Below are 12,300 nucleotides of genomic sequence, written 5' to 3'. Positions count from 1 at the left end.
GGCCAAGGGCCCAATCCACAGGGGACTTAACTCCTGCCAAAGTCCTGTGGGGAAGAAAATGGGAAGTACACCAAAGTGCAGATTTGGGCTCCTATGGGCTTGCTGGGGGTGGGGGAGTATTCCCCTATGGATAGCACCTCGAATGCCTACGTGGAACTGCTGGAACAGATCTATCTATGCTGTTGGCTACTGATTCATGGTATAACAGGACATCCAGTTACAATGTGTAAATTGCCTCTACAATTTTGCACTGGAGTCAGAGGTGAGGAGGGGAGACCATCCACCAACTGATTAAGAAGTCAGCTCAGCATTGGAAAGATGAGATGCCTGCAGCTAACTTTCTCAACTTTCCCCTCTGACTTCTTTACTGCATTTCATTAGACCTCAGCTCAGCATACATTCACCTCTTGCCTGCAAAGTTATAGTATGTAGTTTCAGGTTCTCCTCCTCTCTGTGGGCCAGGAGGTTGATGGTCTCAGATGTACTCTAATATCCTGGAGGGGGCAGAGCAAGAGAGTTCAAGCAATGCAGCATCCTCCAGATGAGCGGTTACTTCTGTCCAGAGTTTTGTCTTTAGCTTTTGCCAGAGTTTTGATTGATCTCTGCTGACATTAAACATTCTCTAATCTTAAAGCCACTTTGCTGAGCTTGCAGAGTCTGTCTTGGTGCTCACTGCCCAAGATGATGTACCTGTCTGTGCAGCGTGCCTATAATTACATCTCCTAAGCCTGGGACACTCTATTAAGCCTGAGCACCGTTAGACTAAGCAAACAGCTGAATCAAACAAACAGCTGGACATATTTTGTAAATGAATGGTGCTTTCTTTCTCACTCCTTTGGCAATACAGGTGGGAGGAGATACATTGTATTGACCTGGCAAGTGTTCCCCAGAGTTTCAGGGCAGGGGGCCATCCATCAAGGCCAGCTGCGTCAGCACATGAGGAGGGGGCTGTCACTCCTCCATGTCCTGATGGCTGACACAGCATTAGGGACCCATTCAGCCTCTGAAATCAGCAAACACAACGTTGCAGGTCTGAGTTGTACTCAGAGTGAATGTTGAGGATCCTACACAGCCAAAATATCTGCAGGAATGTCAAGGAATACAGGAAGCCGACTTACAGTGCATCAGACCATTGGTCCATCTGGCTCAGTACTTTCTACTATGACTGGTAACTGCTCTTCAGCATCCCAGGCAGAGGTCTTCCCATTGTATGCTACCTGATCCTTAAAACACCCTTTAAAAATCTTAGGAACATAGGAACACAGGAAGCTGCCATATACTGAGTCAGACCATAGGTCGATCTAGCTCAATATTGTCTATACAGACTGGCAGTGGCTTCTCCAAGGTTGTAGGCAGGAGTCTCTCTCAGCCCTATCTTGGAGAAGCAGTCTTGCTCAAGGCAGAGCAATTTCACAAATGCAGTTGTACAGTAGAGGGCCATTGGAAATAATGGCCCTCAATTGCGCAATGGTGTGTGCGGTGTTTCCATCTTGCACAGGAGTGCTCAAGTGCAACTGCACAAATACACAGAGGCTCTTCTCATGATCTGTGAGAAGAGCTTCTGTCGGGTCTGTGGGGAGACAGACGATCCCCACAGATGATCCTGACCAGAGCCCTGGGCAGCCAGATTGGCCACCCACATTATTTCTGGCTCTGTCACGGAGCTGGCAAGTGTGGTAGGGATCCAGGGTTGGCCAGCCCCAGGAAGTTCCAGGATGCCCCATGCAAGTACTCGGGGCATCCTGGAGAGACCTCTGAGCCTGGGAGTCTGCTTGCAGCCTCTCGGTCAGGGGTCTCCTCGTGTGTTGCTGTGCACCGCAATGACACACGAGAAACAAAATGAAGTTAACAGAGCGCTCACTCCTTTAACCTTATTTAAGGGGAGGGTGTTTTAGGCGGGCTAGACACCTTGGGATCACCGGGATCACCCATGAGCCCAGTGGTTCCCACAATCAATGGAAAGTGGGCTAAGCTCCCTTGGCCCGCTCTCCATTGATCGTGGGAACAGCCTCTCTGTTTCAAGGCTGACAGAGTCTCGCATGGTATGTCAGCCAGTGAGACAAGTTAGCAATGATTAACTGAAGTCCAGTTAATTTCCCTGGGACTTTGTATGGATGAAACCCATTGAAGTGCACCAAAAATGAAAACAAAAAACTAGAGGTAAAGCTGGAGAGTGGTGCGTCGGAAAAATATCCACCCATAAGGAACACCTTCCTTTTGAGGACAGGCTAAAGCATTTGGGGCTCTTTAGCTTAGAACAGTATTTCTTCATCTTTTAAGTAGTGAGAGCACCCCCTACGTTCTGATAAATTTAAATGTTAAGTTGTGCCGTCAAGTCGGTGTCGACTCCTGGCAACCACAGAGCCCAGTGTTTTTCTAGGGAAGAATACAGGAGGGGTTTACCATTGTCATCTGCCGTGCAGAATGAGATGATGCCTTTCAGCACCTTCCTATATCGCTGCTGCCCGATATAGATGTTTCCCATAGTCTGGGATTCGAACCAGCAACCTCTTGCTCACAAGGCAAGTTACTTCCCTGCTGTACCATGAACCTAGAAGTACCTCAATTTGTTTCCTGTCATTTTAAGAAGAGGAAAAAGAGGGTGAATGAGAGAGAAGGAGAGGAAGAAAAGGAAAGACTGATTCTAGGCAATAACCAGCAGCAAAGACTGAGCAGCAAAGTTATATAGACACCCTCCATCCTCTTCAGTGGACGTCTTTCCTCTCTCCCCTCACCCCATACCTCCTGCCTGTGCTTTGCCTACCCCCTTGGGATATATGTGCCACATGTTGATAAACTATGCTTTAGGGCTTCTCTATCGGCTGGTTCTCAGTATATCTCACAGAAGTATGCATCCTACAGATTGGGAAACTATGGTATAGAAAAACAGACACCCAAGAAGGAACATGGTACAGCCCATAAAATTATAGGTGATGTGGAGAAAGTAGGTACATTTCCCCCCTCCTTCTCTTATAACACTATGAGGTGAGTCTCATGATCAGTGAGAAGCTCCGTGAGGGGGTTTGTGGGGAGAGCATGCTTAGCCCACTCTTCCCGCAGACGATCAAAAGGGAGCCCTGAGTAACTGGCTCCATTACGGAGCCAGCGGAGGCTGTGGGAATCGGGGGCCGTGCGACCCCCAGAAGTTCCAGGATGCCCCGCACAAATGTGTGGGGCATCCGGAGAGACCCCCGAGCCTGGGATGCTGCTTGCAGCTGCCCGGTCAGGAGTCTACTCATGTGTTGCTGCACACAATCAAAAATATGAGGTTGATGGAGCACTCGCTCAGCTCCTGCTGCAGCACACAATCAGCCGAAAGCGGGCTAGTCTCCTTTAGCTCACTTTTGGCTAGTTGTGAGAATAACCTCTATGACCTGACTAGCAGCAGATTCAGGACTGACTAAAGAAATTCCGTATTTATGCAACAAAAAATAAGTGCATAGAATGCCCTACTGCAAGCAGTGGTGGCGGCTACTTGCTTCAAGCAGTGAGACAAGAATCTTATCCAGTCAGAATAGGAGTGAAATTTCAAGGAAGATCAGCATAATTTTGATACGAGCAAAGCCATTTCTCCAAGAAGCAGAGAGGGAGTCCTACATAACCCTGGATTGTTATCTGATAAGCAAATGTGGATGTTCTCCAGTGGAAACTCTGAAGGAGTTCTAGGGAAGGCAAAGGAATTTCAATAAAGGACATATGAACCTGATTTATACCAGGTCAGATCTTTGATCCATCTAGCTCACTTTTGTCTACAATGGGCTGCATCCAAATTTTGTGAGTGCAGGTTCACAAGGACCCCTTCCATGAATGAATTTCTCCTTTTTAAAAAAATGGAAGAGGCTACTGCAAGCAGAGCAGAGCAGAAAGTTTGGATAAAGCCTTCGGACTGAAAACTGCTTTCAAAAGTCACACACTTTCCCTGGTTTTGCCGAGAAAGAGTGTGCAGATGCCAGGGACTGAAACCACATGCAAAACTTCTGCCCCATGACTGAATTATGAACCCTCCCCCAAAAGGCTATCAGAGTTTCTTCCAGAAGTGTTATCCCCTGGTTGTCCCCTGATTTTTCCCAAAGCAAAACTGGAAATGAATTCAGCAGATCCTTCTCAAGCAGGTAAGCCCAATAAATTATGAGGATATGCAAAAGTGGTTTGAGAATGCTAGCCAGATTTCTTAGGATGGGCTTTACATGTCCTACCACTGAGTGTGTTTCTGCACACAACAGCTGTTACTCTTTTGGTTGCTGTATCTAGGGACAGTCCATTGACATCTAACTAGCTGCAAACCTACCATTAAGGGGTAGTTAAATGTAACAGAAGTAATTTACAAACTGGAAATAAGAATGTTGAAAGTTATGTATAAAGGTAAGGGTAAATAAATTCAATGGCTGACATGATGTGCAACATTATGTCACCATAACACTCTGCCTCAGGGTTGTTGTTGACTTGTAATTAGCTCTAGTACCATTCAGAATGTTTGTGCAAGCAACACTCCCCCTGTTTCCCCCATTGTGATGAATGGGGAAAACTGTGGTAGTGCTGTTTGCACAACGGCTTGTTCTGTACAGTGTTGGGACTGCTCATTAGTCCACAGCACTGCGGCTCAGAGAGTCACAGCCTTATGTCAGTCAATCTATCTATAACATAAGAGGGCAATTTCCTGTGGCAAACCTTGCAAACATGTACCAGTAATGAGAGTCTTTGGAATTCACTTTGTGAAATGAAAATTCAATAACAGAAACTTAAGTTTCAAGAGCATGCTTCACTATGATGTTTTGATATGCCCAGGGTCATGTGGATGTTGTCATCACAGAGCAGAAGGAGGGGAAGCAGAGAAAGGAGAGGGAGAGAGATTAAAACTGTGAGGCTATTCTCATGACCAGCAAAAACAGGGCTTGAGGTCTGAAGGCGGGGTTAGCACTACCGTGGGAAACCTCAGCAAGCTCTCAAACAGGGCTCTGTCAAAAGAGGGTCACCCAGTTCCCATTCCCTCCTCTAAAACCAGGTTTAGAAAGCAGGAGAGGTTCCCTACACCCTCCCAGTACTCCTGTGAAGCCTCGGAATGCTGCGGAAGGCTGCCTATACGGAACTACCATAGAGCCTGCGTACCAGAGTGGGCTGAAAAGCAAGCAGTTTGACACTTGGTGAGAGCCCGTCCAGCAACAGCTCTGAGCACTCACTCAAACTTCCTTAAAGTGGCAGGCACTTTGCAAATGAGCCCAAGGGAAAATATGGACATAGGAAGCTGCCTTCCACTGAGTCAGACCATTGGTCCATCCAGCTTAGTACTGTCTACACAGACTGGCAGTGGCTTCCCAAGGCTCTCAAGCAGGATTCCCACTCAGCCTGACCCGGAGATGCCAGGCAGGGAGCTCAAACCCTTCTTCCTATAGCAGCCCCATAGCCTAAGGGGAATAGTTGCACAGACACATATGTCATACTATTCATTCATTTTACATTTTACTAGCTGACCCTGCACAGAGCATCTGTGTGGTCGTGCACTGAGCCTGTGGCATCCCACCCTCACAATGCTCTCGCTCACTCTTGCCGCCCCACAACTCTCTTGCTCGCTCCCGCCAACTCCACAATGCTCTCACTCACTCTCACCACCCCCCACAATGCTCTCAATCACTTTCACCACTCCCCACAATGCTCTTGCTCGCTCTCGCTGCCCCAACAACACTCTTGCTCGCTCTCGCCACCCCCACGCCACTCTCGCTCACTTTTTCCACCCCCACAATGCTCTCGCTCGCTCTCGCCGCCCTCCACAAGTCTCTCGCTCGCACTTTCTGTCCTCTGTCTTTCTATCTCTGTCTCTCAGTCCTTGCTTCCCCCTGCCACTGCGTGGGACTGTCGCCCACTTGCCTGACAGCCTCTGAGCTCCCTGCTCCCTGCCGCTTCACGGTACAGCTCAGCCAACTGCTTGCTGCCCGCAGCCCCCAGAGCCAACTGTCCAGCTCCCGAAGCCACCCTCAGCCTCCAAGCTCCCTGCTGCTTCATGGCACCCCCGAGCCAACTGTCAAACTGCTTTCCAGCCACCCCGCAAAACTCCCTGCTGCTCCAGGACTCTCTCCCCCTCTGGCAGCCAATCGCCTCCTTTCTACCATGTCCCCATGCATGCATGCATGGCCCGTCTTGGAGAATTAATAATATAAATAGATATCCTGCTCTTCCTCCAAGGAGCCCAGAGCAGTGTACTACATACTCAAGTTCCTCCTCACAACAACCCTGTGAAGTAGGTTAGGCTGAGAGTGAAGTGACTGGCCCAGAGTCACCCAGCAAGTATCATGGCTGAATGGGGATTTTTGTTCTCCTTCCTGTCCGCTGCAAATCACTGGACAAAAGCAGGAGTTTCCCTGCCCTTGCTTGCAGATGCCCTTGCCTGCAGCATGGTGTAGTGGTTAGAGTGCTGGACTAGGACTGGAGAGACCCAAGTTCCAATCCCCATTCAGCCATGAGACTTGCTGGGTGACTCTGGGCCAGTCACTTCTCTCTCGACCTAACCTACTTCACAGGGCTGTTGTGAGGAGAAACTTAAGTATGTAGTACACCGCTCTGGGCTCCGCCCGTTTCCTCCTTCCATCTGCTGCCTCAGAGGAGATGCTTCCCAACCCACACACATCCACCCCACCACCGCCAAGGCAGGGGGAAACAGCAGCCTTGCCCTTTCCAGGTGGAAACTGCACCGGTGATGGGGCTGCTGCTCTCCCCTTCCTGGTGCCAGTGTGGGGGGGAGAGGGATGCTGCTGTAGCTGCTGCTGCTGGAAGCCAGTTCAAAAGGAATCGGGCTAGAGATGCACTCAGCAAAGGCGTGGAAGGAGCAGCCAATAATCAAGCCCCTGCCCCGCTCAAAATCTAGGGAAAGGCAGGGCAGGGAACAGCAGCAGTCTTGCCAGCGCTCGCCTCCTTCCCAAGCAGACAGAGGCTGCTCCGGGTGGGTCCGACAAGGTCTATAACAGGCAGGGAGTGGGTGGGCCGGCCGGCCACCCTTCCCGCAGGCATGAGAGCCCCTTCCCAAAGCACAACTGGCCCCGCCACACATCCCACCTCCAGAGGCTCCCAGTGGTTCGGCCCGCCGCTGCGCTCGCTTCCAGGCTGGGTCAGTAGACCGTGGCGGTGGTGGTCCAGGTGCCCAATTTGCCTGGGTGTGACACTGCACCCACCCTCTGCACCATCATCAAGATGCAGAGGGTAGCAGTGCCACTCTCCCACTCTGCTGGCACTGCAAGAGTGGCAAGTGACAGCATCAGGGCAGGTGGCTGATGGGGACACCCTCCCGCACATGCCCACCCTCCTACGCCCACTCGCCTGGTAACACGAATGGCCTCTGTGCACGCACAGAGGCCCCAAATGGGTTGCAGTTTGACTGTCATGTTATTTGGGAGGCTGACAAGGCGTGGCAGTGGCAAATTGATTGGGAGGCAGAGTCGCCACTTGGCTATGGCAGCGGGGGGGGGGGCAAAGGGGTTCTCCCTTTTACCTTCTACACACACTATACAGTGGGGTGGGGGGTGCCACGGAGGCCACAGCCACAGTTGCGGGGAGGGCGAGGGGGCGAGGGGAAGGTTCCCCCTTCTGCCTTCCCAAACCACGCTGCTGTATGGTATATGGAGTGTGCCTTGTGCCTGGGCTACTTATGAGGGGATCTGGCAACTACTCTCACCGGCATCTGGCAATCGCTCCAGGGGGCATCTGCTGTGTCCTTCCTGGATCTGGAGAGTGCGTTGAGGTGTGTGTGTGACTCTTCCCTTGGGGCTGGCCGGCAGCTGCAGCTGCCCTCTTCTCTCCTGTCCCTGCCTTGTTGTGGGCAAGGAGTTTGGGGCATCAGGATGGAGTTTAGTGCCTTTGACAGTGCTGCAGTTGCCAGGAAAGGGTTAACTGAGGCTACCAATCAGAGTGCTGCAAAGTGGGACTGCAGCTTGGAGCCCTCAGAGTGGTCTCCTTGGGTCATGTGATCCCCCCTGGCCACTCAGGGGGCTGGAGGACCAACATTGCAAGCTGTGGCTGACTGCCCTGAAGAACCCTGTAAAAGTTGGTCCTCAGTCTCTCCTGTTCGCTGCCGAGGCTTCACCAAATGCACGTGTGTTTGCTGTGAGGCTTGAAATAGAGTTAAAGTTGTTTGCAGGGGGTCACCCTGTTTTCTGCTCGTGTGAATAGCTCCTGTGTGTGGCTGATGCAGGTTACGGATCTGCACAGAATTCTATGGGGGAGTTCCCATAAAGAAAGTGATGTGACAGTGCCCTCAAGGGATTGCTTCTGCTTCTACTCTCCATGCCACTCCAATTTTTTGTCACCATGCATTCACATCTCACCATATTGTCCTGATGATAGTGTGGGAAAGAATATGCAACAGTACCTTCGGCTGAACTTAGTGGAAGGGTGCCTTCCAAGGCATGTAAAGGCAGAGTAATGTTAGATGATGTTAGTGACTATTCACAATGAGCAAAGCAAAGTGAGTAGTCCAGGCTCCTCTAGGAACATAGGAACATGGGAAACTGCCATATACTGAGTCAGACCATTGGTCTATCTAGCTCAGTATTGTCTTCACAGACTGGCAGCGGCTTCTCCAAGGTTCCAGGCAGGAATCTCTCTCAGCCCTATCTTGGAGAAGCCAGGGAGGGAACTTGAAACCTTCTGCTCTTCCCAGAGCAGTTCCACTCCCTGAGGGGAATATCTTGCAGTGCTCACACATCAAGTCTCCCATTCAGATTCAGCCAGGGCAGACCCTGCTTAGCAATGGGGACAAGTCATGCTTGCTACCACAAGACCAGCTCTCCTCCCTCTCTAGAACCCAGACTGATCAAGGGTAACAATTTCTGGTCTTTGAAGATCACACTGCTACTTCCCACAAATGCTTCACCAATCAATATAACACTCTTCTGCAGAATTTCCAGTTTTGAGGGTTTTCTTCCACTCTCTGTAGACCTCACTGAGACCTCAAGTGCTCCTCTAACCCCATATCTTTGATTGTGTATTGCCATGCCGTGGCTCCATGCTGCGGCAACACATGGGGAGACCCCTGCCAGGAGGCTGAAACAAGCCTTCCACTCCTGGGGGTCTCTCCAGGATGCCCTGCATGCTCACTTGGAGCATCCTGGAACTTCCAGGGGGCCATGCAGCCCCTGATCCCCACCGACACCCCCCCCCCGGCTCTGTGACAGAGCCGGCAGTCATGTGGGCGGTTGATCTAGCCACCCAGGGTTGCCGATGTGCTCGTCTGCGGGGAGAGCGGGTTAAGCCCCCTCTCCCCACTAACCCCATTCAGGTGAGTCTCACTGATCATGAGACTCACCTCACTATGTAGCAACAGTGTACCTTGGCTCCATCAGATCTTTGTTACAAATACAATAATATAGTTTCCAAAGCTGGAGAGACTGAGAGAGAGAGAGAGAGAGAGAGAGAGAGAGAGAGAGAGAGAGAGAGAGAGATACATAAATTGTTAGTCTGGATGTTGACCAGAGGAATCATCTGTAACTTAGTCAGAACTTAAATTCTGGACATCAGTAAAATGTTAAACATTTTCCTTTGCCATGTACACAAGAGATGAGAAAAAGAAATATGGGGGAAATATTACATTAATTGATAAGTGCTCTCAATATTAGATATAACCAGCAGAGTAAATACTTGCTGAGTTAAGTTTATAGGAACACCGGAACAAAGTGAGCTTCCATATACTGAGTCAGACCCTTGGTCCATCTAGCTCAATATTGTTTACACTGACTGGCAGCAGCTCTCCAAGGTTTCTTGCAGGAATCTCTCTCAGCCTTATCTTGGAGATGCCAGAGAGATTCCAGAGAGGGGACGTGCAGGGGCGTATCTAGGGGCAGGGCAGGCTAGGCACGTGCCCCGGGCGCCACTTGAAGGGGGTGCCATTTTTTTAAATTTTTTTTTTTAAAAAATGGCCACTGAAAACAAAATGGCCACTGTGCATGCTCAAATGGCCTCTGTGAGGCCCCCATGCCAGGCCTCGCAGAGGCCATTTGAGCATGTGTGGCAGCCATTTTGTTTTCAGCGGCTCTCTCTCTCTCTCTCTCTCTCTCTCTCTCTCTCTCTCTCTCTCTATATATATATATATATATATATATATAAATGGCCACCACACATGCTCAAATGGTCCCTGCAAAGCCCTAGAGGCCAGCGAGGGGAGCGGGAACCTTTGGAGACCCACCCCACAGCCTTTAGGGACTACAGGTATTTTTTTTAAAAAAATAATATAATATAAGTCACTGTACACATATTCAGTTTGGCACAATGTACAGAGAATCAGGGCTTGTGAATAGTGAGCTCAAGCTTATGAGCTAGGATTGTATTCATTTGCTCTTTGCTTCTTGTTATAAGTGAGTTAAATGTGATGTCTTAATAATATGGGTATTAATGGTGAGTTTGTCTTTCAATCAGTGTGAAATTAGTATTAACTTGCCTTAGTATTAAGGCCCACTGGGAGTTTTTTACTCTCTTTCTCTCATTTTAACTGTCTTTCTGAAATACTAGAATATATTCCAAGCAGTGACACAGTTTACTCTGCATATCTTTTAATTATTTTCAGAGTAAATAGGGAAAAGTCAAATTCTCAATTTCTTTTAAAAACTTATGTAATAGTGATGCTACAATGCATAGTAGAGAATTAGACATTAGTTTTCCAAGTATACCTCCACATAGTATTTGGGTATTTCATGAGCACCAGCATACTGAAATTTGTAGCTTTCTAAATTGTTATTGAAAAATTAAAAGATTAACGAGCTTGACTTGTATTTTTCAGCTGATATTATGGTAAAGTTATCTGAAAGATGGGTGTTGGATGTTTGGACAAGGGGCGCAATTTCAGTGCTTGCCCTAGGCACTATTTTCCCTAGATACGCCTCTGGGGACTTGGAACCTTCTGCATGCAAGCATGCAGATGCTCTTCCCAGAACAGCCCCATCCCCATAAGGGGAATATCTTACAGTGCTCACACATAATGTGGCTATTCTCACGGCACAGTGGTTGGTTCTGTTGGTTGTCAGAACCACTGGGATCGCAGCCGAGCCCGGTGGTTCTGGAGCGGCTAACCCGCTTGAGAACCCCTGGCAAAAAGCAGGTTTGCGGAGCGAGTACACCTGCAAACCTGCTTTTTGCGATCATGAGTAGCCACGGCACACATTTTCACCGCACCTACTCACAAGCAGACCTCCGGCCGGGAGGCTTAAAAGCAGCCTCCTGGCTCGGGGGTCTCCCCAGTATGCCCTGCGCGCTCGCGCAGGGCATACTGGGGCTTGCAGGGGCCGCGTGGGCCCCGCTCCCCCCATCCCCCACCGGCTCCGTCTCAGAGCCGGCCATCATGTGGGCTGCCAATCCAGTCGCCCAGGGCTCCCTGCCCGCTCACCGGACAAAACCGGGTCTCACTGATCGTGAAACCTGGTCCGTAGTCTCCCATCCAAATGCAATCCAGTGTGGACCCTACTTAGCAAGGGGGACAATTCATGCTTGCTACCCACAAGACCAGTTCTCCTCCATCAGTCCTAGCTAGAGATACCAGGAACTTTAAGCATGAAAAGCAGAAGATATTGATACCTGGAGATGCTGCCAGGCATTGAACCTGGACCTTCTGCATGCATAGCAGGTGCTCCACCACTGAGCTACGGTCCCAGGTTTATGATTATCTAAGGATTATCTTTTAATATGCATTAATGAGCAGCAAAGGACTTTAATAAACATGTTCTAATTCCAAGCATTTATGCTCACAACAAACTTTTTGTTTGTTGGGTGAAAAGGGTGGGTGAAAAGCCATCCTGCCCATCTCCCAACTCCCACACAATCAATCTCCCTGACTCCAAACTTGGTCTTTGCAACACATGACTGCCAATCAGAAGCATCCATGTCTCTCCTAACCTGGCTGGGTGCTCCTCCAACCCTGTTTAGGTAGGATTGTCAGAATAGCCCCACTGGCTGACATTCTAATGCTGCACTTGTGCAAAACTGTTGCACTAGTGCAAGGTGGTTGTGCAAAGCCTGGAGCTTGCATTCTAGACTAGCATTGTATTATTGCAAACATGTGCGTGTTTAAAGAACCAGGTGCCCAGCCTGTGGCAAGCCTCATATATTTTGCAGGCAACTTTTGCACAATGGCACCAGGGCCCAATTAAAAACAAAAAACAAAAAAAGACCCCTGACCAATTTTGTTCATTGCACAAGCACAACATTCATCAGGTTGTCAGCCATGGACAGTGGATTGCCTTCGTTGAATTGGGGAAACATGGGAGGATTCTAGGGCTATGTGATCTGATCTGCAGGCTTCTTGTGATATGCCCTTAGGGGAAGAGAGCT

The 12,300-nt window shown here is 49.5% G+C and overlaps 1 protein-coding gene across 2 annotated transcripts in view; it reads left to right on the top strand.

The window, feature by feature from the left end:
• Positions 1 to 12,300, top strand: part of RIT2 (Ras like without CAAX 2) — a 284,090-nt gene that overhangs the window by 378 nt on the left and 271,412 nt on the right. The gene's annotated exons all lie outside the window — the stretch shown is intronic.

Source organism: Hemicordylus capensis, chromosome 2 (genome assembly GCF_027244095.1).
Source record: "Hemicordylus capensis ecotype Gifberg chromosome 2, rHemCap1.1.pri, whole genome shotgun sequence".
NCBI lineage: Eukaryota > Metazoa > Chordata > Lepidosauria > Squamata > Cordylidae > Hemicordylus > Hemicordylus capensis.
Note: the sequence above shows the minus strand (reverse complement) of the source record. Positions and strands in the feature narration are given on the sequence as shown.